The sequence below is a fragment of the Falco peregrinus genome, chromosome 2, assembly GCF_023634155.1.
Source record: "Falco peregrinus isolate bFalPer1 chromosome 2, bFalPer1.pri, whole genome shotgun sequence".
Classification (NCBI taxonomy): Eukaryota; Metazoa; Chordata; class Aves; order Falconiformes; family Falconidae; genus Falco; species Falco peregrinus.
In genome coordinates this window covers 35,986,585-36,013,187 of record NC_073722.1, presented here as the reverse complement: position 1 = coordinate 36,013,187, position 26,603 = coordinate 35,986,585, and the positions used below count along the sequence as shown (strand labels likewise).

At 50.8% G+C, this 26,603-nt stretch overlaps 1 long non-coding RNA gene across 1 annotated transcript; it reads right to left on the bottom strand.

The window, feature by feature from the left end:
* Nucleotides 1-5,118: 5,118 nt before the first annotated feature.
* LOC129783947 (uncharacterized) lies at nucleotides 5,119-25,859 on the bottom strand. Its single transcript, XR_008746152.1, has 3 exons — nucleotides 25,469-25,859; nucleotides 17,692-17,916; nucleotides 5,119-6,050 (listed from the first exon to the last, which is right to left on the bottom strand). It is a non-coding gene; the product is annotated as an uncharacterized LOC129783947 (long non-coding RNA).
* Between the last annotated feature and the right edge of the window lie 744 nt (nucleotides 25,860-26,603).

The following is a 26,603-nucleotide window of genomic DNA, read 5'->3' as shown; positions in this document are numbered from 1 at the left end:
TTGTAGGGGAGATACAATTGCTCCAGTGGTCACACCACCTTGTGGGTCACCAGCAATGCTGGCCTAAGCCTCTAGAGAACCAGACACTACAGACGCAATCTTTGATCCTCCAGCTTTTGACGCTGGCATGCTTCTCATCCCAGACGGTTCCAATGAAAGCTTTGTTTGTTTACTTTCACTGTATTTCCACCCCCATCTCTGAAAGTTTTCTTTCATTGCCGTGAGGATTTGGTTAGTCTGTCACTGGGGCTATGGCAGCACAAAGCAGAGGCCGATACCAATTACACTGCAGTCAGTCTGAGTTCACTGTAGGCCTTACTGGGTGACATTTAGTGGCCCATGGTACACGCCGGGTTGACACTCTAACGACTCTTCCAGCCTTAAACCTAAGGAATTTATGAGCCTTATCTTGGCCACTAGACCATCCTTCTCTTCCTTTACTTCCTCCCTTACAGTTTTAAATCTTTATCTGGACCTAGGCTGTTCTTTACATCACATACTCTCTCTTTGATTTCAAAGATGGAAGGGAAGTTATTTAAAAATAGGCTACATCCTAGGCAGTGTTCTGGTAATTAGGCACGGAGCTAGACCTCGTAAGTACATCTGTGGCTCTGAGGGAGGTCAGCATGGTTTGAGTTTTGAAGAAGAGAAGAAAATCAAACTGTTTCACCATTTGAGTGGTAAGAGCCAAAGATCCCTTTGTATTAATTTATTCATGTTGTTGTGTAGCTTTGGCTTGTTTATTCAGCTTTCCATTTACTTTGACAATGTAGTAGGTAGAAAATGAACTCTGTATAACAGCACTGGGTGCTGATGGGGCTGGGTGGCCAGCTGGCATGCTGTGGCTGCAACATATGGTTCCCCAAGAGTGACCAGAGCCTTGCTCTGAAGCCGAGATGAAACTGCCAAACCGATCTCTTATTAAGTATCAGTTAGACTGTGTTCTCTTATTTCTCTTTTTTAATCATGCTGGTGATGCTTTAGGGCTGACTTTCTCAATGAGGTGTAAATCACTGAAATCAATGGACGTATGTCTCCATTCTTTGCATCTGCAGTAACAATGGGCTGTGGAGGAGTCAGCAATTTCGGATGATAGCATTTTACACCTAGCATGGGCCACTTACAAGGGTACTGCTGGGGGATGAGCTTTGCCACTAATCTGCAGTGTGATCCTGTGGGACAAATCAGCTCATCTTCTGTTGCCTCCATTTCCCATTCACAACATAAAGTGCTTTGCAATCAAAGATTGGAAAGGTCCATAGAAAAGACATAGATTATTATTACTTTATACATGGCACCAGTACTGAAGAATCAGTCCCAGGAAAAAAAGCAGAGGTGAGAGGAACATATGGCTATCTGTATGTCATTAGCAATCCCCAGAGTTTCTTGTCCTCCCAAAGCTCATAAACAGCAATATGAACATTTCAAAAGTAACTTTTTTAAAAAACGTAAAAGGCTACTTTAATTAAATGAACATATCTTTTCTCTTAGATCATAACCTTGGATGCCAGTAACTATGTTGGGAATTCAGAAGCATTTCAAATAATTAAAAAAAAAAAAAAAAGGTGATGTTCTTTTATAGTTGGCAATTTTTCAGCCTTCATATATTAAACCAGCTTTTCCTTTTGTTAAAAGCAAGCTGAAAAGCTTTTGTAATAAGATATTAAAAATTGTTTAGCATGCTGGATCATTAATAGCAACTTGAATGTAGACTTTAAGACTTTAAAAGAGCAGTGTAAATCTATATATAAAATTGATTCCTTTATCTGCCCCTTTTTTATCTGGCAGAGCAGGATCTTACAAAAATCCAAGTATTGTGTGCCAAAGTGGGACTTTCATTCTGAGGAAAAAATAGGACAAATAATCTTACATTTTCATTGTTTAATCAACTGTCATCCCCAGTGCAAAGGAGATGAGAGCTTGGGGTTGTGGTCTAGGCTCAGTCTGAGCTGTCACAGTGGTTTGCAGTGAGCGAGGGAGAACAGGGTGGTTACCTCGGTCTGTGGGACAGCGGCCACAGGACCCAGGTCTCTGTGGTGGTGGTCTCCTAGGACTGGGGCAGCACTGCATGGCCAGGCTGTCAGAGTGACAGCCCAGCACAGGGCAGGCCCTGCACAGGGACTTGCTTGGGTATGGCGTTAGCATGGAAAACCATCTTGGGAACCAGAGAAATTCCACTTTCTTACCACCCCGTAGCTCCTTTTCTCCCAGATCTAGAAGGTCTGCTGCTGCCAGTCCCTTAAAAATCATGATGGACAGATGGACTTGTTTCTCCATCTCCCACTGAGATAATATGGTAGCCCTTTCTGTCCTTCAGGATCACTGAATAACATGAAACACAGATGCCCTTGCAGGCGGCAAGACAGAGAACTGTGATCTGCATTGTCGTTCCTGGTTTTGACTAGTTTTAAGCTGTCAGACTGCAACATTTGCTGTGGAAACCTGTGAAGTATGTGTGGACACTGAATACAACATTTCTATGTGTTTCCTTAACCCATCAGGCTTCTGGTCTTCACAACATACAGACAGGAACATTAAGTTAATGATGCTGAAAATACTGTTAATATTTCTCAGATGACCAGTAAAAGTAAGAGACTTGGTCACGGTGGGTCTTATTTCCAGATTAATTTTGGCTGAGCACTCTTCTCCTGTGTTCAGGATTCTCTCAACTATGTGTGGAAGCTGAGATGACTTATTTATCATTGTTTTAATGCCTGCCTTGACCTGGAAAGATTTTCTAATTCTGCATCCCAATTTTAATGGCTTGTTTCATACCTGCTGCTAAGAAGAGAGCTCTGGCTACAGACACCAAGAAATTAAAATCGGTGTTGAACTATCCTGTCAGGTCTTGTTTCCCAGGCCATTGCTCCACCGAGGCATCTTCCACATCTGGTACCTCCCCTCTTTAATCAAGAGAGGCTTATGTGAACCATGGTGCCTGGGACCTCTTTGAAGCTTGAAGATCAGCTTCATGGGAGTTCGTGCCTCTCAGCTGCTGGAAATGTGCTGATCAGGGCTCAGAACTTTTTGGTCATCTTCACTCAACAATGCTTTTCGGTCATTGCCCATCTCACAACCATTGTAGTGACTCGGTTTAATAGAGCCTTGACACTGCCTAGATGGAATTACGTCTGCATTATGTGTTCGCTGAACAGCTCTGAAGGAACTCATTTATAAAAGTCAGCATGTTGGTAAATGGTAGCTAGTTCATGAACAACAACAAAAAGAATTTGGATCTACAAGTCACTGTAAATTATTTACTGTGTCCAGATTCATTTGCAACAATGGGCTTGGGTGCAAGAAAATCTTGAACTTTGGCCAGAAATCCCTTCTTTTGTTGTTAGCAGTTACATCTGCTGCTTCTTTCTTCTAGTGCTACGCAGATCTCTTTAATCCTGAGAATGTGTTCCCAATTTGATTGTATTTACATATATGTCTATAGCCTCACTGAAAATACCAGGCCTACTCTTCATCACATTTCCATGCTGTGTTAAGGTTTGGTTTGGATAATGTCACTTTTCTTGTGCCTGGAGAATTTGGCTTCCTGTGAGCTTTTGGAATTTGACTTCTTCCTTTATATATCCAGACTTTTTTTTCTTTCTCTTTCTTTTTTTCCTTTTTTTTTTTTTTCTTTGTAGTTCTCTTTTCAGTCTACTAAGGGAACCAAGGATGTGTACTGCATACCCTCTGGCCTGCCACGTTTAATTTAGATGAAGCCTCAGTATGAAAACTATACATGAGAATTTGTATTGTGTTTGAAGTGGGTGCAAGCCATGCTCCACGGCCGAGGGTCCTGCAGAAACCATCGTGGAGTTGCAGGAAGTAGCAATGAGTCATGTCTGAAGCAAATCCAATTGAACCAAACAAAATAAAACAAAAAGAAACCAAAAACCGTTATATCTGAGTTAATAGATTTTAGTGTTTGACTCCTGTAATCAGAGCTAATGTTGCCTCATGCAGACTCCTGCCCAACACAGTCCCTAAAATAAATGCTGCTGGTTGTGAGCTTGTGCTCAAGAAATGTCATGATTCACCATCCCCCAAGGATAGCCTGTGCCTCATTAAGAGATAAAATCCAGAAGCCTAGCACTCATGTTAAATACTAAGCTGCATGCTGATATCTGACGTGGTCAGAGCAACAAAATCTCTCCTATGAGCCTTGGAGCCTGCGGCCCCTGTGTAGGCTAGCAACCCTTGGAAGGCAGAGATGCCCATGCCATGCCACCACCCATCTCCTGGCTTTTGCACGGAAAAGGAGCCAACATCAGCCTAACACACATGTGAGACAAGGGCATGCAGCAAAGGCACAGCAAGCTTCTCTGAATCCAGCCTGAACATGAGACATCTGTGTTGAGAACAGGCTGGTTCCCACAGTCCCCCTGGTTGACCCCCCAGAGGTTTGCTCCTGGTGTCTCATGTAAAGAAGGGCAACAAAGGTGCTGTTGAGGCCCACACCACCCTTTATGTAGTGGCAGGGCTTTTTCCACGTCATGAGCCGCACACCCATACTCCTGAGAGCGGGCTTTCCAAGGGTCCGAAGTCTCCACAGAGGCCGATGCCAACAACATTTTAGAAGTTAAACATATATCATGACAATCATGATAGCAGAATGTTTCTTAATATGTATTTTTTCCTGTTGGTATAGAAAACGTGAAATATATTTGTCCTTATATTCTTAAAACTATACACTTAAAAGAACTCTGTTTCCAGAAAAGATACCCCACTCATTGCTCCAGGAAAACATTAACTAATCATGGCTGGTAGTGAAAAAAACCCACCAAGCCAGTTCTGTGAAAAACTACTAACCCAAGGTTCATAGAGCAGATATATGTTACTTTATCCAACTACTGGGATTTTTCCCGTGTTTTACCACTGAGCTTATGAGGGAAAGGTATATTAATTTTAAAAAGATATTATCAACATTTTTCACATTAAAAATCGACATAGTATACTGCATCTCATTGCCCTGAAGTTTAAGTAGAAACTCAGAGTTTTCCCAACTCAAAAGAAGCCACCCTGTTTCTCTGGTTGAACAGATCTGTTGCATTAGTTTACCAAGAACATCCACTTGATTTAGTTGAAATAACACTTATAAAGCAATAAATGTTTAGTTTAAGAGGAGGTTAATGAGCAAAGTTTATTACTTACTGGAAAATCATTGAAATTGAAAGCCACATATATTTACATAAAGTATGCAGCATCTGAAATAAATCCAAAAAATTTTGTTATTAATTTCCTGTGTTGTTTACATGTGTTAGAGCTATGTTTATTCCAAAAGAATCACTCACCAGGAGTGATAGAAATTGAAGTGCAAACTGGTTTATTTTTCTCAGTAACTTATTAATAACAGCATCAGTTTTTCGTGTTAGATAGATGATATGCAACAGACATTTTTCTTCAAATATACACACAATAAGTGAGAAAATAAAGAAAAAGACTGTGCAGTCAAGTGAGTTTTTTATTAAATGAAATAAAATTAAAATTAATACCATTTTTGCAGTCCTGCAATTTTTTTCTATTAATTCCAAAAGATATTGAATAAGTTGCAACAGATTTTACAGTGCAATATTTAGTGTGTGTTTCAATAACCAAATACTTATACAATGAAGCACTAATCAAGATCATAAAAACATCAAGGGTTTCATTATGTTTTCTCACAAACTTGTGAATTAAAAAAATAAATATGAAGTTGCCCTACAAATCAAAGACAGTACAGTTTTTAAAGTCTCCTTTTAAAGCTGGAAGGGAACACATATCATTTTTATGGCAAGTTACTATATGTTAAAGCAATTTTGCATTTTTCACATTTGGTATGAAAATTATCCCGCGTGTTTCTTAACCTCAGACCATCTCCTCTTAGTTTTGGCGTGACTGTAGAAAGCAGCCGGCTTTTTCTAAACCAGCTATGAAGGAAATCGTTCATGTCCTTTCCCTAGCTCCCAGTCCTGGCTCCTCAGTCCTTAGGTTTGCAGAATGCTCCTCAAAGGAAGTTTTGCTACAGAGTAAATACTGCAGTGCAGGACTCGTTCAATCCACTTGTGCTTGTGGGCCTAGGTAAAAAAAAAAAAGAAAAAAAAGAAAGAAAAAGAGGATAAGGAGTGTGTGGCTTTTCCAGGAGTACATATTGCAGCCCTGGAGCCAGCTCTTCCTCATTTTAATAAAGACAAACATGGCCAGGATTGGGTCTTTCAAGAGAGGGTCATCTGTCACCAGACGAGTAGGTCATATTTGTGCTTTACCATGCAATATGTGGAATTACTCCTTTCTTCATCATCCACTAAAAGTTTCTGGGGTTGGAGTTTGTCTTGCAACAGACAAGATACTTGAACAGTTTAAGGATCAAGTCCTCACACTGCCAACGTACATGCAGGCAACGCCTCGCGACCGAGGGACTGGCCAAGCGCTCCAGCCTCCGCACGTGCCAGTGAGGGGTGGGGGAGGCGACAAGCCCACCCCCTCCGGAGGGCATTTGAGCATGGCGCTTTGCTGCTGGTGACACATAAGGATTTCAGTCCTGCCTGGGGTGCACATGTCAGAGCAACCTTCACACCAGAGGCGCGGGGGCTCCAGATCCCCGCGGGGGGCTGCGTGTGCCTCCTTGGAGCAGCCTCGGCAGTACCCCTCTGCACATGGAACAGACTTCTTGTTTTCAGCCTATTTGCCCTCCAAACCCAGCTCTGCTGTGGGAGGTTTAACACTTACTTAATGAGCACTATGTGCGTGCATACATATGGATGTGTGTATATCTGTCTACACATACACACAATATAAATTAACTAAACATGTTACTAGGATACATCAGGAAAACCACATCCAAACAAAGAGTCCAATATGGAAAAAGCTATTAAAAGATCCCAACATTTGAGCTTGTTGTGTACAGGAATGCATATGATTACAGGACACAAATTTTACATTTTGTTCTTTTCCTGCTAGCATTTATAAGAGGTGTTGTGCTGGGAGTAAAGGGAAGACTGCAAATGATAAAGCAGATCTGATCTTCACAAATAACATGATGTTCCTAATTAAATTGCCCACCTCAGGAAAACTTGGGAATGAGCTTCACAGTTAAAATGAAGTGTACCAGCCTTTGGTGTTAGAAAAGGTCCAAGAGGCCTCAACAAGCCACTGAGCAGCTCTGCCCTTAGAGATTTTAAGAGAAACGCAGTCCAGAAGGACCTTTGTGCTCCAAGTGTCTGGAGGATCCGCGTACCCTCACATGAGCTCAACACTGAAAGACAAAGACAGGCATGAACTTTCATGACAACCTTCTTTTAGGCTGCCTAGTTTGCTTAAATAATTTTCCTCCTTCATCTTGAATGCAAAGATGCATAGTCAGAGGACACACACATTGCAGGGCTCAGTGCTGGCGTGCACCAGCCCGAGGCAGCACTCAGGCTCATGGGGTGGAGAAGTGCCTGGAGATGCTCTCACAGCCCTAAAGTGACTATGGCCCCATTTTGCCAGGGCTCTGCCACTGCCCTTGAGCAGCACACAATGGACCAGGGTGTGGCAAATTAGCCAGCTGGCAAATACCCCTTCCCGAGTCAAGGAACTGAACCAGACAGGCGTTCCCTGTCACAGTTACCTGTTTAGGTCTTGTCACACTCTACGTAGCAAGGGTATGGGTTTTGAACACCCTGCTGCCTTCTGTACTACTTCCCCCGACCTCTGCACCCTACACATAGTGCTGTAAAGACAGAGAGTCAGCCAAGGTATCAGAGCTCAGCCCTAAAGTCAGATGTGGATAGCAAGAACAGAGATCTGGGCAGTTAAATTTTTTTTTCCAAGTGTCTGAAAAGTAGACTCTTAGAGGGATGCAGTATGGGCCTGTGGCTCCTCTGGAAGCAGCACCTGGTCCATCTCACATGCTTCAGATGACATAGTGGTGTAGGAGTTGGCATCTTCATCACGCTCAGGTTGGTAACATACAATTTCTCTGGGCAAAGTCAGAGATGTCCTGGCCCCAGATGCTTTCTGAAGTGTCAGGGCATGTAATGAAAGGCTAATTTAAAGGCGCTAGTCATGTGACTGCAAGGCTGAGATATTTTTTTCTAGTGATGATTTTCCAAACTGGAATTCCTCTTGGAATTGACTTTGAAGTCAGTAACAAACCTCCCATGGGGTTTAATGCAAATGGAATCAGCCCTCACTGGAGATTTTAGTGGAGCAGAGAAAAACATTTTTCCTGTTAAAAGATTTTCCTATTAGTACAGACACATAAAAGCCTTCTCAAAGCTATAATGTTAAATATTTTAATGTCCTGCCAAACCTCATCAATTCTCATTGTTTAGAAAAAATGGCACAAACATTCTAAGTTGCTAGCTATGGCATTTTCTGCATATTAAGATCAATAATATGCTTTACAAGGAATAAAGGGTTGTCTAATGAGAAAAGTCTTTTAAAAGTCAAGACAATTCCAACTGTTATGAATGATTACAAATTATGTGGTTAATTTTATGGGGGTGGGGTAGGGGGAGATTAAGGCCTTGGGCACATGAACCATACTTCCACACTTCCTTTCTGTACCAGAAACTGCACCTCCCTAAAACCTCCCCTATTGATCAGCTGTGTGAATACTAGGAAATGTTGGTTTGACTGCCAGCATAAGGAGCTACGTTTTCCATTTCAGCACTGTCCCTGGGCTCTTAAAATGTTTCTTGGAATAAATTTCTTTGACAGGCTGTACTGACGTATGCAGAAGGAGCACTTGGTTCAGATCTCTCAAAAGGTAAGCTTCTTGGACCCTATGCTCTATTCCTTATTCAAGCAGCCTCAGCAACTCATAGGTGCGTGGGTGTGGGCCTTTGAGTTCTTTTACTTTAAGCAATTCAGATGCATGTTCAAAGGCCTCCTCACCTGTACTGAGTTTGGCCTGGCTCCACAAAGGCTGTATGTGAGGTCAGGTCCCAGCTTCAAGGACTTAATTTTCTGGATGTTAAGGGCAATGTGAGCTCTGGACAAGAAACCTAGGGAGGGCAAGGAGCCACAGTGAGGGGCTGGCCCCATCAGTGGGTGGTGGAGACGGTGGGTGCACACAGCCTGCGGGATTTGTCCTCAAGAAGGACAGGAGTCTGGTGTGTGTGGACTCCCTGGGGACTCCAGTTGCAGTGAGCTCCTGCCAGCAATGCCCCATATAAGTGGCATCCAGTGCTGGTGCCTGTGAGGACGTGTGTTTCCTGCCTTCCAGCCACACAGGCACAGCTACTCACTGCCCTTACCCGGTATCCAAAAGCCCATCGCCACTACACGCAGTCCAGTTTGGACAGTTTCCAAAGCTTCTTCACTGACTGCTTCAGGATAGACTGACGTATCAGCAGCTTAAAAATTCTCCCACCCTTTTTCCCCAGTTAACAAAATCTCCCATCATTTCCCTGCAAGTGGCTCAGAACTGTCTAGATCTGTCAGGGACCTGACTGCCCAGCTCAATGGCTTCCTGCATTGTGGTGGTGGAAAATAAATCTTTTCAATCGCAAACCGAAAAATATTCTTTATAAAAATGAGGCTCTAGGGACCTCATTCAGTTCCTCAGGGAAGTTAAACTTCCATTTCCCACCCTCTGTAGCAGTGTACTGATGTCTGAGTAGAAGCCGTTCTGGTGTTGGCACAGGAGAAAGGAGAAGGGAAGAGGGACCAAAGCATTAATTGTGCCATGCAGCAGCTTCAAAGGAAAGGGGACTGTTTCTTCTCCCTGTCCTTCAGCTGCCTGATATTACATAAGCCACACACCACAGTGATGGGAGATGTGGCTGTGAATTCCTTAAAGCAGTGAGATGAAGATGGACATCGCTAGCTCCCTCAAGTCCTGCGTGACAAATAACCTACTCCACAAAATGGGGCTGATGGCTCTGTTCTCACTGCTGGCCTTCTGCCACCATGCTCCAGTGCCACCGCGTTTTGTGCAGACCCTGCCCGTGTGAGTGTGTTTCACGTGCACTGCCAGAGCCAGCTCCTCCAGGGAGGAGGAATGCTTTGTCTGAGAATCCGGATGGGATTAGGTGCGAGATACACACTTAGCCCTGTCAAAACCAAAAGGCTTCACTGCATGTGTGGAGCAGGACTTCACACATCTCAGAGACTTCCCTAATGCCAAGGGAGTTACTTGGTAAAGGCAGGACAATATGAAAAAGGTAGTCTGCATTTAAACACCCGGTTCCTGCCTAATCCCAAATGCTGGCATGTTTGTGAGCTGGACTTGTGTCCCAGTTAAGTAACAGGAGCTTCCTAGGTGCAGACCATACAAAGTATTGCAGTGACTCTTGCTAAATGCTGTGTCTTGGAATCACTGCAAAACGGTTAAGTTTTTCTCTAGATTTGTAACAGCAATAATAAATGAGTACACATATAAATATGTAGCATTTATTGTAGTATACTGCAGTATATTAGTTGATGCACACAAAGCCATTGCTCTTTTTTGCAACCTCTCAAAATAATATGGTGTGAATGAATGAAAAACTTTCAAAAAATGTAGAAACAATTCATCATTAAAATGTGCTACAAATTCCTGTTCCACTCTTAAATCAGAACTTCCTCTAATTTATTACCTAAAACGTTTATAAATCTGTTTTCTTGAATACTCATGCAGAACCAAATGGTCTTAATTTTATTTCCCATCTCCTCTCCACTCCCCACCAGTCCAGAGCCTTAAAATCCTCCTCCATTTCCCATTACAACCCATCTCGGATCCCGCTGTGCCTCCAGACCCTGGCAGATCATGGGGTGGGCCACACGCAGTCACTAAGCAGCGGTAAAGGGATATCCATCAAGTCCTTGGACTTGGAGACAGTTGGTGTGTTCAGCTGAACTAGGAGTTGGCTGGTGGACTAGACATGAAGCAGGTGAGATACTGAGTTTGAAAGTGGATGTTGGATTGATGCCCAGTTTAAACAGCAAAGTGGCAGAAGATGAGTTAAATCTGCAGAGGCCCAAAAAGATAATTAAAAACACCCCTGGATGACAATGGCTATTAATTTGCTGCGAGTCACTGCATCCCATGGAGGGAAAAAGGAAACGAGCAGCTCCCCAGGCTCACTGCAAGAAGCTGGACGTATGCACAGCCTATCTCTAGCAGTCCATAGGTCCCTGCTGCTTCTCCGCAGTCCTGTGGGGGTGCCGGGGGGCTAGGTCTGGTAGGGCAGAAAAACGCCAGGAAACACGTTTTGACAGAAAAGGCTTTGCAAGCCTCCCATGTGCGCTCCACATTGCCTGTTGCGTGCCCTTTGATGTCGGGATTGGTTCGTGGGAAGGAGCGAGGCCGGATCCTCACGCCGGGACGGACGGTGCCAGCCCCGTGCACCAAGTCGCTGGGACGGCTGGCACCGTCTCTCCTGGGGTGAGGCCCTAGCCCTGCCGCCAGCGCTGCTCCTGCAGCCCCAAGCGCACAAAGCTGGTTTTATCTTTTTTTCCCCCTTTTTTCCTCTTTCCCTTTTTTTCTTACCCCTTTTCTCACTTTTTTCTTTCTTTTTTCTTTCTTTTTTTTTTTATTTTTTCTTATTTTTCTTCTTTCCCCCCTCTAATAACCAAGAAAGAGCTCTCTGTGTCCCTCGCTGCAAGCGGGGTGTTTCCCCCTCCGGGTGAAGCGCGGGCTGAAGCTCCCGCGGGACGGCTGGGCGCAGCCCGGGGCCCGGCAGCCGTGCCCTGCGGGGAGCAGCCTGGCCCCCACCTGCCACCGCCGCCCCGCGGGCAGCAAGAGCTGCCTCAGCCTCCTGGGCTCCCCGCCTCCGGGGACCCGGCAGCTCCCTCTGCCTTGCTCCGTGCCCGCTCTCGGCTCTTCGCCCAAGAAACCCATGGGAAAATACTAATAATCAAAACGGGGGAGGGTTTCTCTTTTATTTCCTTTTCTTTCCTTTTCTTTCCTTTTTTTTCCTTTTATTTCCTTTTCTTTTCTTTTTTCTTTTCTTCTCTTTTCTTCTCTCTTCTTCTCTTTTTTTCTTTTTTCTTCTCTTTTCTTTCCTTTTATTTTCTTATTTCTTTTTTCTTTTATATTCATATTTTATTTCTCTTTCCTTTTCTTATTTCTTTCATATTTTATTTTATTTTTTCTTCTCTTCTCTTCTCTTCTCTTCTCTTCTCTTCTCTTCTCTTCTCTTCTCCCTTCTCCTTTCCCCTTCCCCTTCCCCTTCCCCCTTCCCTTTCCCTTTCCCTTTCCCTTTCCCTTACGGTTGTTATTATTGGTAGTGGGGCAGGCGAGGTGGTTTCTTTTTTTCTTTTATTTTCTTTTTTTTTTAGCAAAGTGACAGATTCAGGTTTGAAATCACTGTTCTGAAATGTCACATGGCAACTTTAGAGGAGATTATTAAAGGAGGGCTGAATGGATGGATGGATGCATGAATGGATGGATGGATTCATGCATTTATCCGTGCCTTTTGTGCCCCGCAGCCTGCGGTTATAGGAGGGGAAAAAAAAAAAAAAAAAAAGAGAAATAGTCGGGAAAATGCCTGTTCTCTCCGGAAGAGGTGTTTTAAAGCTGTGCTCGGTGCCACGCGAATTTTGCAAACGGCAGTTTTGAAGCCCTCAGGAAAGCCTTGCAGGAAGAAGCACGAAGGAAAATCAGCCTCACCTCCACGCAGCGCACTGGGGAGACACTTCATCCCGTTCGCTTACTGCTCCTTCTAACACCTTTTTTTTTTTTTTTTTTGGGGGGGGGGGGGGGCGGGGCGGGGCAGAGGGCGGGTGGGTGAAAGATCTGCTACTTACTCCAGGCACCCCTTGCCTCCTCTGACAAATAAGACTGATCTCTGCCCGCAGGAGCCGACACCACTCTATCATTTGAGGCGCTCAGGTCCCACCGCCCCACCGAGCCTCAGCCCGGGGCGGCAACGGTGGGGACATCACGGCCCTTTCCCACGGGCCTCATCCCGATTGGGCCGGAGCCCACAGGGATGAAGGGGGCGGGGGGGACACAGCTGCCAGCCCTGGGAGTGGGAGAACCCGGCAGACCCCGCCGCGAGCTTCACATCCAAAGGGACGCCGGCATTGTATCACATCACATGTCCCATCCTACCATATCATCAAACCGGAGCATTTCAGTAAAATTCACATGTGCACTTCTGCAAGCACCTTGATTTTGTTTACATATATATTGTATAATGTATTTGTATATGAGTTTATATATTTAGTATGTAAAATGTATATTTAAATATTCCCCAGTTTGCATTTCTTGCAGATTTCCAAGCGCATGAAACAAATGAAGGGAAACTATGGAACCAACTGACTGTTATTTAATAAGGTAACTGAAATAATATAGTATCTATTCGACTGCATTAATGTAACGTATGTTAGCCGTACATGTGCATGTATTTATACGCTGATATGTGCCGATGCTTAGGCGGACGCGCTCACACACACGCACCCACATGCCCCGCCGCGCGTGGACCGGACGGGGGGTCCCCAGCCCGGCGCAATGCCCCCTCCCACGGCGCTAAGCCCCGCGGAAGCACCTGGGGCGGGGGCGTTGGGGAGGGGGGGTTGCTGGTCCCACCGCCTCTCAGATCCTGGGGCGGGGGCGGGATGGTGGGCTTTAAACCGGAGCATCCCCTCGGGCAGCGCCTCTTCCACGCCGGCCGCAGCGCGGCGCTACGGGCGGCAGCACACCGACACCCCGAAACCAAACCAAACCGAGACAAAACCCCCACACCAACACCCCCGCACCACCGGCAATCCCGGCTGGGCACGGCGCCGTTTTGACGTTTTCCTCTCTCTGCTGGTTTTGCAGAGCTCGAGGGGAGGGGAGGGCAAGGGCAAGGGCAAGGAGAAGGGCAAGGAGAAGGGCAGGGAAGGGCAGGGAAGGGCAGGGAAGGGCAGGGAAGGGAAGGGAAGGGAAGGGAAGGGAAGGGAAGGGAAGGGAAGGGAAGGGAAGGGAAGGGAAGCACGGTGAGGGGGCGGCCCAGCAGTGGAGGGAACTGCAGAACTGAGGTGTGCAGGTCCCAACATCTTGCTGGTGCTGCCCACCACCTGCCCTGCATAAGGCGGAGAGCTTGGGCTGCAGGCAGTAAGGAGTAACAGCTCTCCATGGGTCTGGCCCTTACACCCAGCTGTGGTGTCTACTGCTGTGGTACCTTCTGATGCTCAGGTCCTCATCCCCTCACCCTTGTCTGGCATCTGATGAGAGAGAGCATCCTTTTCCTGAAGATCCTTCTAGCTCTTGACTTGAAAGTCTATATGCTATTTGAATAAATGCTATCATCGAGCCAAAACACACTTGGTGTTGGGCAGGGTACAGTTCACACCTACCCTCAGGGCTCCGGCCTGCAGCAGGGTGGGAGAAGAGACCCTCTATAGTTACACCTGAGCAGCGAGGGTATCTGTCTGGTTTATGTAGCACCCCCACCGCAAGGTCCCTCACTTTGGCTGGGGCTTAGGCTCCTGCTGAGGCCTGGGGAGGGTGAGGGAGAAGGTGGCCCTCTCCGTACATGCGTCCCCTCCTCCAGGCTGGATGAGAGGCCCTAGTGTGGCCTATCTGGCTCCCCACCAGCTTCAGGGGCCTGGGTAGGCACGGGGAAGAACCAGGGGCTGGGGACCAGCGGGCGGTAGGAGCATCCCTGCAGTGGTCCTGCTGCTGGAAAAGGTGCCCGCCACCCGGTGCAGGCAGGGAAAATGAGGAGAGGTGGGCTGAGCCGCTGTGGGATCAGAACCCTCGGGCTGCAGAGGGGGTTTGCACCAGGTCGTTGGCTCTGCTGTGGGTGATTCATCCACTGGGTGGGTGGGGAGGGGAGAGGACCCCCTTTTCTATCTGATGCTCCTGCTGGGGAAAAGTAACATGAGGGCTTGCAAATTCAGTGGGAAGCTATAGAAGTTGGTAAGTCACTTCGTTCATGCCCAGACACAACCCAACCGTCCCCCTCCCCAGTCACACACAGAGATCCCCGCATCACCTTGGAGACCACAGCCCGTGGGATGTAACCTGGGTGAGGCCAGGCCAGGAACAGGGCAGGGAGAGGCTGCAGCCAACCTGGGCCTGCCCAAGGGGAATGTGTATGCCTCAGGCAGGGGGCAGGAACAGGGCAGCCAGGGAAATCTCCGCATCCCCCACTTGAGAACCAGCCTCTCTCAGAGGTGTCTGCAGCCTTTTGCTTGGGAACTGTCTGGTCACTGCACCCACGGTTCCTCCCCGTGCAGCACACACCACAGCTGGCCTGCACCACATTTCCCGAGAGCAATGGGAAAAGCCAAATCAGGGCAATAGAGTGTCCCGCCAAGTGTGTATTACTGATGGATTTCCCTTTCCCTCCACAAGGTTTTAAAGGGTTTTGAACAGAGAACAAGCATAGAGCTGAGGGTTGCTGCAACCTTTACAACGCTATGAGCAGTCACCAAGGGGCCAGGGTTGTTGCACCTCAAGGTACAGCCTGCACAGTCAGTGACCACCGACTTGGTGTTTCGGCCTTCCCCGGAGCTGCTGCAAAAGAAAGGCTGCTGGTGAGCTGCGGGGTGCAAGGAGAGCTGCATCCCTGTGTTTGGGGGGGAGCACGGCAGAGCTGGGCTCCAGAGCTGCACTTGCTTTGTGCTAGGGACAAGTCCCTTGTTTTTTGGGACCAAACCCACAAACAAAACCCTTCAGGCTCTGAATGCCAACCTATAAGCCCCGCTGCCTGTGAAAGGCTGGGCACAGCTGACCTGGCTGTCAGACATGGCAGGATCAGGCCTTCTAGATGGATTTTGTGCTTCTCAGAGACGAGTGATCTTGCTGCAAGCCAGGGAGACCACAGTCGGTCAGTTTTGCTGGGAACAGTGTTTGGAGATTTGGGAAGGAGTGGCAAGAAATGTCACCCAGAGTTTCCCAGCGATTACTTTGATGGGAAAAGAGGACGGGAAACGCTCCCCCGACCGGCCTGCTCCTGCGGCGTGGGATCAGTTGCCACGCCGTCCCTGTGGGCACTCCTCTCCCTGCCCTTGGCCTTGCCGTGCCGAGGCTGGGGACACATCGAAGGTGAGGTCAGCTCCCGGCCTTACCGCATTTTCGCTACGCCAGAGCGGAGCGGCTGCTGGCCCCGACCCGCCGCAGGGACACCGGCGGCCGGGGCGGGGCCGGGGCGGAGCGGTACCGGCCGCCGGCGGCCGCGGCGGGTGGCGGCTGAAGGGTGCAAGGCGCTACCACAGACGCGGAAAACATCCCCCACCCCCGAAAAAAAGAGGAAAAAAAATCAATCCGCCGGCGACAGGCAAGATCAAGCTCGCTTGTGATCCCCCCCTCCCCCGGGAGCCTTCCCTGCCGCCCGGAGGTGCAGCATCCCCCAACTCTCTCCCGAAAGGTATCCCGGGATTCCTTCCCCTCCCCTGCGCTCCGAAGCCCTTGCAGAGAAGGCAGGCCCGATGTGTCAGCCTAAGCACGAGGCATCCTAGGAATTTCCACCAGGGAAACGAGCCTTTTCACGGGGCTGGCGGCGCTCCCCGCCGCCGCGGCCCGGCCTGCCCCCGGGGCTGGGGGCCGACAGGCGCAGCCCCCGGCGGGGCGTACCTTTAGGCATGGAAGCGTTTAGCGGTTTCGGCGGTATTAACTCCTAACAGGGTGTGAAAAGTATTGGGGATTGAAAAAGCTGTGGGAAAGTGGATTCTTTCCAAGTCAGGCGGGCTGGAGCTTTCCTCCCCTCTGCAGGAGGACACCTTGCGCTGCTCCCGCCGCCGGCCCCCAGAGGAGCAGCCCCTTCCCGGCAGCCGCGGCCCCGCAGCACGGCAGGTGCGGGGCCTCTAGCTGTGTGACCGTAAGCTTTTACAGCTGGAGAACACGGCATCGCGTTTGCCACCGGCCCGCTCGCCCCTGTCCCTCTGCCAGCGCCACGTAGCCGGGCGCGGGAGATGTCACTGGGTGACAACTCTGCTGAAGGGGTCCCGGCTTCTTTTGCTCCGGGAGGGGAGGCTGGCCCTTGCTCTGCCTCCAGCCGCTGCGGCTCCACACCCCTGCGTCCTTCCCGGGGACCGCCCCCCAGCCCCGCCGCCGCAGCTCCCTGAGGCGCTCGGCCAAAAGCCTGCGGTCTTTTCTCCCCCAACACCCTCTTGCAGTTTTCTTTCCCCCAATACACCCGGTTTGGGGTTGGTTTTGGGTTTTGTGGGGGTTTTTTTCCCAAATGTGAACGGTCCGAAAAATGAACACGGGACAAATATTTCAAATCTGATCGAATTTAATCAGCCATTAACACTTGTTCTGGTTACAGCAGAGACTCGCGCCGCTGGCACGGCTTCCCCGAGAGGGCATTACGGGCTGTAACCTGTGTCCACGTTCAAACGCTCCCGTATACCGGGAGGGGGTGGGGGGGACACGGACACGACACGACACCAAACAACGAGGTTTTGACAAAAAAAAAAAATATTCCGTGGCGTAATCTTAAACTTTGGGGCTATAAATAAAGGAAAATTAAAAAAAGGTAGGTTTGGTTTCTCCCCGCCAGAGAAGACGGTGGATGGTGCAAGGGCTGCCTCCTGCCAGCCTGCGCCCCCCCAGCACGGCTGCCCCGGGGAGAGAGGCAAAGCCGCAGGCTCCGGTGCCGCCGGTCCTCCCCTGCCCGTCCGCCCCGTCCGCCCTGAGCCGCCCCCGGGCCGGGTCGCGGCGGGGCCCGGTGTCGGTACCGCGGGGCAGGGCGGGGAAGCCAGGGCCCCCTACCAGCGGGGCCCTCCGGGAATGAGACTCCAAGGGCTCCCCGGGAGGGAGCAGTGCGGGGCGAGCTGCTGGGGAGGGGTACCGAGCATCGCATCGCTTACCTGGCTTGGGCAAAAGGCACAAAGAGAAAAATCCTCTTCTGGGAAAAATTAATAGAAATCCTCCTCGTCACGGAGCCGCGCCCCGAGCGGTGCCCCCGTGGCCGGCGGCGAGGAAAGGCACCGGCGGCGGCTGCGCTGCCATCAGCCGGGCAGGGCGGGAGCGGCCGCAGTGTCCGGCTCGGCCAGCGGTTCCGAGGAACCCCGAGATAAAAAGACAGGCTTCTCCTGTGAAGAAATCCATTTCTGAGCATCAGAGAGAGGTTTTAAACAAATAAGAATGGGGGGGGGGGAAAGCCCCCCCTCCGACCTGTGATTGAGGGACAGTTAAAAATCATTTCCCGTGTTAAGAGGCAGAAGACCAGGTTACGGGGAAAACTACCTTCTTTCAAAGCCCCGCTAATGGCCATACGATTCATTAGGTTACCTAATCCTAATAACCTCTCTAGCATCAGTCCCGGTGACCCAGCCCATTAAGCACCACCAGCGAAACCCTATAAAACAGGCAAGGGGAATGTCCAACATATGAGCACATTTATTAGCATTATGTTCCTGAGATAACATGCCCCCGGCTCCCCTGACCACCGCTGCAGGCAGCTTGGGGAGAGAGGGAGCTCTGTTTTGGGAGGCGCTGAGAGCAGGACCAGGGCTCCTGGAGAGCGATGGCGGGTCCCACCGTCACTGTCACCCACGGTCTCCCGTCCTCTCCTCTTTGCTCCTCCGGTCCCGGTGTTTCTAGCCAGACAATAGCTACAGTTGTGGCGAGCATTTTTCCCCCCTGATTAAACCCAGGCCAACCAATGGCAACCAGAACGAAACAAAACGCACTGAGTAACATTTTCTATCATAAACGGGAGTTAACAGCTTTAAAAGAAAAAAAAAATAAAGGGGGGGGGGGAGGTGGCGAGACAAAAATGTTCCTTTCCACAGAAACGTGTCGGTGAGTCATTGCGATATGACCCTCCGTGGAGGAGGTGGCGGAGGGGGAGGCAGGGGAAAGGGCAATCAGGGCAGCAGCAAGCCCGGGTTCCTCCCGTGCCTTCCAGAGCTGCAGACACACCGGACACCTCGCCGGCGTTACCCTGCCGGGGTGAGGTCTGTGTAATTTACGACACGCGAATTGTCACGGTATTGCCGCGGCTCGGAGCGGGGCCGCTCGGGGCGCAGGCACATGCAAGCGATTAGGGAGCGCGGGCTCCCGCCGCCGGGGGCGGGGGGGAGGACACCGCTGCCAGCGCGGTTCCCCGGAGCGGCTGCCGGGCCCCCCGGGGCCTCCCCGGGGAAGCAGCGCTGCTCCGCTCCCGGCTGAGGATCCCTCCCGCCCCCGCCCGGGCGGAGTTAAACCCCTCCCAGGATTTGCTGAGGAGCAAACCGTCTTCAAACCTTGACTCTCCACAATGACCCTACCAACGTTGTTCCCCCCCCCCGCCCCTCTCGATATCTGGAGAAAAATCCGCCCAGAGACAGTGGGATGGCGTTGTTTGCGCGCCGGCCGCACGGTTAGAGATGCCGGCCCGCGGTAACGAGGGCTCCCGGCAGAGACCGGTCGAGGCCCCCGCCGCTGCCCACCAAGGCAGCCCCGACGGGGCGAGCGGGCAGGACCTGCGGGCGCATCCCCCGGCGCCGGGATAACTCCCGGTTGAAGGTGGCCGGGGAGGTCCCAGCCCTCACAGAACGCTGACGCGATCCCTCGCTATTTTCGCAATAGTTTTAACACGCTCGCGGCGATGAAAGAAGGAAAAGCGGCGGGGAGGGAAAGGCAGCGCCCTGCCGAGCTGCCCATCCCCGGTGCTGCCGGCTCTGCAGAGGCTTTGCCAGTGATAAATTCTGCGGGCTGATCCCGCAAGCCCCCCTTCCCGGGAGAGGCGCCCGCCCTGTCCCCCGCGGCGCCCGGGGCACTGGCAGCTCCGCCGCGGTGGGGCTGGGAGAGGTGTGCCCTGCGCTGCTGCCCCACACCTCTGCAACTGACAGCGTTTCTGCTATTAAACCCTTTTGCTTTTTTTTTTTTTTTTTTTTTTTTTCCCCTCAAGGGCTTTTTTAACTAGTAAAATGTTGCTCTGGCTTGGAACTTGTCATAACAGGAGCCTGCTTTATTTAGTGGGTTATTTATTTCTTTTACGCGCAACAACAATATCCCGAACACAGTTCGTTTGAAAGGAGTTTCCAAACGCAAGAAAGAAGGGGGGGTGGGAAGCGAGAAAGCAAGAAAGAAAGGAAGGAAGGGAAGGAAAAACCACACATGCCAGCCCTTCAAAATTAAAACAAGAAGCCCCGAAGTATTCTTTTTGGTATTAATATTACTTAACATTTTAAACTCCGGGAACTTCAAACAATCTTTTTGCAGGGAAAAGAAAGGGAAAATAACTATTCTCTGGAAACCATTTGTTCACAACTCGAACTGTGCCATTTTGGCTTAGAAACACAACTTGAGACGCCCAACCCTGTCCCCCCTCCCCCAGGCATATATCTTTTCAGCACACATTTTAAAATAAATATCCTTACGAGTCTTTCCAGAATGCCTCCTTGTTATGAACTGATAGGACACAACATACCCCAGCTGTGTGCCTGGAAGTTGGGATTTCGTCTTTTAAATACCAGGACAACATCTGCAGGGAAAACAATTACCTCGGCTTCCCCCGATCCCACCACCACCCCGACCCCACCCCCCCCGAACCCGTGTCCGTCCGTCCGTGTCCGTCCCCCCCCGCCATTACGCGCTGGGGGAGGGGGGGGGGGCGCCGGCCCCGAGCTCGGGAGATGTGCGGGGGCTCCGCAGGCACCGGGCACACCGGTGCGCTGCCGGCGGCCGGGCAGCTCCGCTGAGCAGCAGGCAGGAGCTTCGTGGGCTGGATGCAGATAACCCGGGGAAAGAGCCCCCAAATAGCCTTTGCTTCGGCGATGGAGAAAATGATATTTTTTCCCGACTTTCCGTGCAAGCCCTTTTAGTTTTATCCTGCTTTTCGTCCCGCTACTCAGCAAGTAAAAATAAACCCAAGCAAATTCAGTAAACAAGTCTCTACAGAATTTAATCAAATAGCGAAAAGATTGCCAGGTATCTCCTCGGAGGTGTCTGGCTTGGGAAATACCGGGCGAATCCGACACGTATTTCGTCCCAACGGAAGATTAATTCATCCTCGAGGATATTTTCGTAGGACGTTCACTTAGTAAAGTTCTCCTGTAGCTATTTTGTCTGAGAAGAGTGTTTATCGTTTAGAAAAATGCAGAAAGCATTTACAGTGTGATCTCCTGTTTTGAAGCTTACAACAGGTGTCAGAGCTCTCTTCGGAGGGGAGCTTTATATGTGTGTGTATTCATGTATGTCCCTATATATGTACAATCAAATAAGATGACCACTTTGTCTATTTTAAACCATATGTGTGCAAAAGAAATAACAGAGAAATGTTTAAGTTTTGAACACCTTCTATGCTTATGCAGCTTAGACTCAGTCAGAATCTATTATATAACCGTATCATGTTTCAATCTCTTTCTCTTTTTTTCCGCTTTTAGGGAGACGCTGCTGTAGGAGCTGTCGCTGCCCGTCTTTAATAAGCCGTATTCTTTTAATCTTAGGTTAGTGTATGTCTTCTTAGGACTGGACAGATCAACAATAGCTTTTTTTCTTTCTTGCCCCCCCCAAAAATAAGAAAGACGCGCAAGAAACAGAATTGCAAATGACGTAATAAATACAACAGTATTGAAACTTACTACGACGACCGGCCATCGAAAATAAAAAAGTATGACTAAGCACATGCTTGAGGTGACTTACTTCTAGAAAAGGAGTTGCAGTTAGCTTATGTGCCTCCTCCCCTCCCTGCATCCAGCGTGATATTCCCTTCCCTCAGCTAAGGTGAGCGGGAGTGGGAAATAAAAAAAAACTCCGAGCTCGTTGTCCGGCAGGGAACATCATTTCTAACAGATGTTTTACAAAGTGGGAGCCAGCCACCAAAAAAGCCTGAGGACTGAGCCCTTAACCCAAGGCGATGCAAAGCTCTTTTATCCATGCCCCCACATACATGCCTATATCCAAATATTCCCATAGCCAGTGCCTGGCGCACCAGCGGCGTGTTACTCTGGGTCACGGAGCGGGGGTGCGCATGAAGCCCTCGCAGGTCTAGTCATTTTAGGCTGCTGGCTATTCAGGGAAGCTCCAGTAAGTTTTAAAAATGTGTCTGAGGATATTTGTTCCTTTTCGTCGAAGAGCAGACGCCCGCCGCGCCAGGCAGCGGCTGGGCAAAGGAAAGGGGGTCCGAGGCGGGCGGACCCCGGTTCCCGGCCACCGCCGCCCGCCGGCGGAGGATGCACGGAGTGCCCTCGGAGCTCCCGCAGGGGCGCAGCCCGGTACCCCCTGCCCAGCCGCGGCGCGCAGGGAGGGTGCATGCCCCCCGCTGCGGAAGGCTGCGCTCCAAACCAAACCACGGCTTGTCTCTCCTCCCTTCCGCCCCTCCCCGGGACCCCCACCGCAGTGAAGCCCGAGCCGTTTTCCTGAAGGCAAACCGCCTGTTTCAGAGCCCTTTAAATCCCAGCCCGGCCCCGGGATACAGCGCATACGAGGATGCTGCGCGGCTGCGGAAAGGGTGCCAAGGTAGCCCCGACGCGGGGGCCGGGGGCGGATTTAAGGAGAGGGAGCAATGAAATACCGAAAGTACTCGCAGCTTGCAGCTCACTGCAGTGCCCACGGCACGGCGGGCTGCGGCGGGGACGGGGGGTCCCAGACCCCGGAGTGCTGCCTCCGCCCAGCGCGGGCGCGGAGCCGCGGCAGCGGCGACCCGCTTTTTTGCTTTTTTGCTTTTTCTTTTTTTTTTTTCTCTCCCCAGAAAGCGTCGAATTCACACACAGAAAATGGCAGCAGGGGAAGGAGAGGTTTCCCCGTGGCTGCGCGCGCCCTGCCCCCGCCCGCCGCAGGAGTAGCCCGACCGTATGCGCCGCTCCCGGAGGGGGGTGCGCTCCGCGCCCCTACCGTGCAGGGGAGCCCAGGCCGTCCTGCGAGCCACACGGTGCCTAAATAAAGATAAAACGTGCTATACATCACAGGCTTTCCCGGTTATTCTCAATGACTTGTCGATTCCTTCCCCCCCCTGCGGCACACGTGCAATGATAGAAAATGGTTTTAAATGACGAGGGGTCACGTAGAGCCATCCTGATCGTTTAGTAAAAATAACAGAGCTATTACAGAGCTGACGGAAGGAGCCAGGGAGTCCACTCACACATGCTTCAATATCGTGCCTCGACTGAACACCCACACAGGCGCATAGATATATAGATATGTATGTGTGTGTATATGTATTTATACGCCCAGCAGGATGGCCCCATGCGAGCCCTCTCAGCACCCTCATTAGGCCGTAAATGCGTGCACAGATGACGATGCGCGCCCGTGTGTCGGGGAGGAGGGGGACGCGGAGGGGCTGCTGGTATCTCCGGGATGGAAATACATCGTAAGCCTTTTATGAGAGCTCGGGAGACAGCATTTGCCCACTAACTTACTCTTTCTTTTTATTTTTATTTTTTTTCCATCCCTATTGCCGAAAACTGGAAATAATTAAATTCTTTAAAGGTTTACTCTTGAAACCGTGGCTGGAGTAAACTATGATTCAGGTGTAAACAATTACCAAAGTCATGAAAGTGGCAACTGCTGCATGTGGTTTATTCATTGCTTTTGCTTTCTTTCCTTTTGTTTTTTTTAATCGTTTGATCATTTTAATTCTTAACTGTTTGCCAAATTCACATATTTGTAATTTACTAAACTTTACCGTCTCTACCAGGATAGGGATGTTGTACATTAGTTTCCAGACCCGTCCTGCCCTGCTTCGGTGGAGAAGCCTGGCTGAAACAAAGTGGATGCTCCTCAAGAAGGGATAACGCTATTACCCCGGTATTTGTAAAAGCTTTCTCTATCAGATTAGAGAAATTAGAACTGAATAAAATATGCTTCCCCTTTCATAAACGCTACCAGACCTACTCGATTGTAGATTCCGGAGAAGAAATGAGTTATTGAAGAAAAGAAATTGTTTAAACACAATAGATCCATGCTCAAATGAAAGCATTCCCTAGGGCAAGACAAGCAGGATTTGGCCCGAAAGCACGAAAGAAAATAGAAGTATCCATTAAGTGAAAACCTTGAAGAAATAGGACATGTAATATACATCGTATAAACAAAAGCCCAGGATTGATTTCATTCTCGTTTTCTTCAGCCTGAGCCTACTTTTTTTCTTTTGCCTACACTACAATCTCAACCCATTTGTCTCTCCAGAAAACCATGGTGAGGAAAAGGCAAAGAGACGAACTTTTTTTTCCTGCGTGTGTCCTCTTTTAAAATCTTTTTGCATAGTAAGATACCACTTGAACATGCTCTGGTGTTGTAGAAGTGTTTTTTATCAGGCTGTAAATTACTGCCACTCCGACAGAGCAGCCGGAAATGTAAATCACACCGTAGAGCCCAAGTTATGAAAGTTTGCTCCCCTTCTTGCGTCCCAGGAAAACCGTGGGGCTGCCGGATTGGGAAGGGAGTGGGGGAGGCTTGTTTACTATTTTCCTGCTCCACCAAACTGTTGGCTCCACGGTGCCTGGGACTTTGATGAGAAAGAATGGACAATGTGCAGAGTCCCTTCCTATGACACCCAGGCCACCGCCACTTGGGAGGTCCTTTGGCCTAATGCAACCACAGCTAACTGCTCCCAACAGGAGGCTCTGTGGATCAGGCAGGGTCACAATTATACTTCTGCTAAAGGCAAGAGCTTTTTTAAAAGAGAGAGAGAGAGAGAAGGAGAGAGGGGAGGGGGCTGGGCGAGCGGTTGAATTAAAGCCTTTCAATTCATCTGGGGAAGGAAAGACCGAGAGCGGGGTTAGTAGGAGCCATTTCCAAGAAGCATGAGCAAAATCAGGTTGTTCGCATCCAGGGGAAAGTGATGAGGGGTGAGGTCCGGGCGCTCTCAGGGGCGGCACCCCGACCCCAGGGCTGTCACACCGAATGGCCCGTGGGGAGCAGCAGACCTCCCCCGCGGCCGTGCGGGGTGTTTTGGGGGCTCACCCGCCGGCGGGAGGCCTCGCTGGTACCAGCCGCTGCATGTGCATTGCTCCTCGGAGGTGGGGAGGAGGGGGCACCGCAGCCCCGGCCCACAACCGGCCCTTGAGCATCACTCACTCGCGCGGAGGGGGGCGAAGGGCTACAGGAGGAGACATCCGAGCCCCTCGGCCGCTGATTTCGGCGCTTGGGGGGCGCGAATGTTTTCCGGGGGATGCGGGGGAAGGACGGGAGTGTTGATACACGTTGTATGTCTCCAAGAGCGGGATGAATTCCCCGGCGATCTTAAGCCCCGTGCCTCTTGCCGTTTACGCGTAGCGGTAAAGAAAAGCCCGGGGAGGGGGCGGTGGGGGGAGCTCCCGAGCTCCGCCGCTTCCCGGGGCGGCGGCTGCCGGTGCTGGTGATGGGAGCTGCGCCCCCGGGTCCGCAGCTCCCCGCTGCCCCGACCAGACCGGGTGTGCACCCCGCGCCCGGCCGCCCTTCCCCGCCCCCGCCCGCTCTCCCTCTCGTCCCCGCTCTCCGCTTAAAGCCGCCCCCGAATCCACCCCGGCCCTGTTACCACCCCTGGTACCCCGAGCCCCGACCTTTGGGCGGACCCGGCTCTCGGTTGCTGCCTCCCGCCCCCGGCCTGGGGCTGGGGGGGACCCCTTCGCCGCCCAACCCCCGCAACCCCCCCCCCCCCCCAGACAGCGAGACGCGACCGCGGGAGGGGTGACGAGCTCCGGGGACCACCCCGGCCGCCGGCCGCGCTCCCCGCTTTACCTGGACGAGGCTCCCCGTGCTCGGCGGTGTGCTCGCGGCGGGCTAGGGGCGCGAGGGGAGACCTGGATCCCCGGGTGGGGAAGGGCCCGGTCATCCCCCCCCCCCTCCCCAGCCGCACCCCAGAGAGATCCGGCGGGAGGAAGTGAAAGGGAGGGGGAGAGGGAAAGCCTTTTTTTTTCTCCCCCCTTTCTCTCCCTGTTTGAGCCGAAGTGACCCGCAGTATCTGGAGATGTTTTTTGAAGACGTTTGGGAGGGAGGGAGAGAGTTTTCTGCTGAGAAACTCAATCTGCCGTACAGTAGCGGCTGCATCTGGGATCTGTCACCGCTGACAGCACCACAGGGCACAGACATGATCTTCCGCACAACACTGCAACTCCCCAAAATACCCTCCTCGCTCCCAAGGTGTCTGCCGGCCTCACCGCGCTCCTTCGCCAAAAGGGGGAAAGCAACCCGAACCCCCGCAAACACACACACCGAGGGCAAGGCGAGAGGGAGCTGTCCCCCCCCCCTCCCCCCTTCCCTCCGCCACGTTAAGCACGCGGCCGCCGAGGAAGCAGGGCGAGAGGCGATGTCAGGCTCGGATGGCGCAGAGGCCATAAATGTGAGCGCTAGCGCCGCGAGACTCCCGAGAATGACTTTAATGAATAATTTCGGAGACAGTTATGGCTTTAGGTAATTACTGCGCCTCTCTATGAAAACCAGATTTGGGAGAGAGGCAGTCAAGGCCGGGCCGTGCACCTCGGCTCTCCCCTGCCAGCCCGCCCCGGTCCCCCGTGTCCCCATCCCCCCCCCCGGGTCGCTGCCCGACCCCCGGGCGTCCCCGCTCCCCCGTCCCCCGCTCCAGCTGCCGGGGTCCTCCTTCGGGCAGGGCTCCCAGCAAACCTGCGGAGGCTTGAGGCTTGGCTGGGGGTGTGGGGAGAGCTAATATTATCGTTATTATTATTTTTAATCTCTTCCGCCTCCTGTATTTTCTGGCAGGACATTTCATTGTCTTTTAGGCCAGTTTTAGAAAACTGCTATGGGTTTGCATGCGTATTTAGCTTTTTTGAAAGTTCATTATACGCAGCTGTTTCAGCCTATAGCCACATATGGCATGCAAATAGAGACCCCTATAGGAGAATCGTTCTCTCTATTA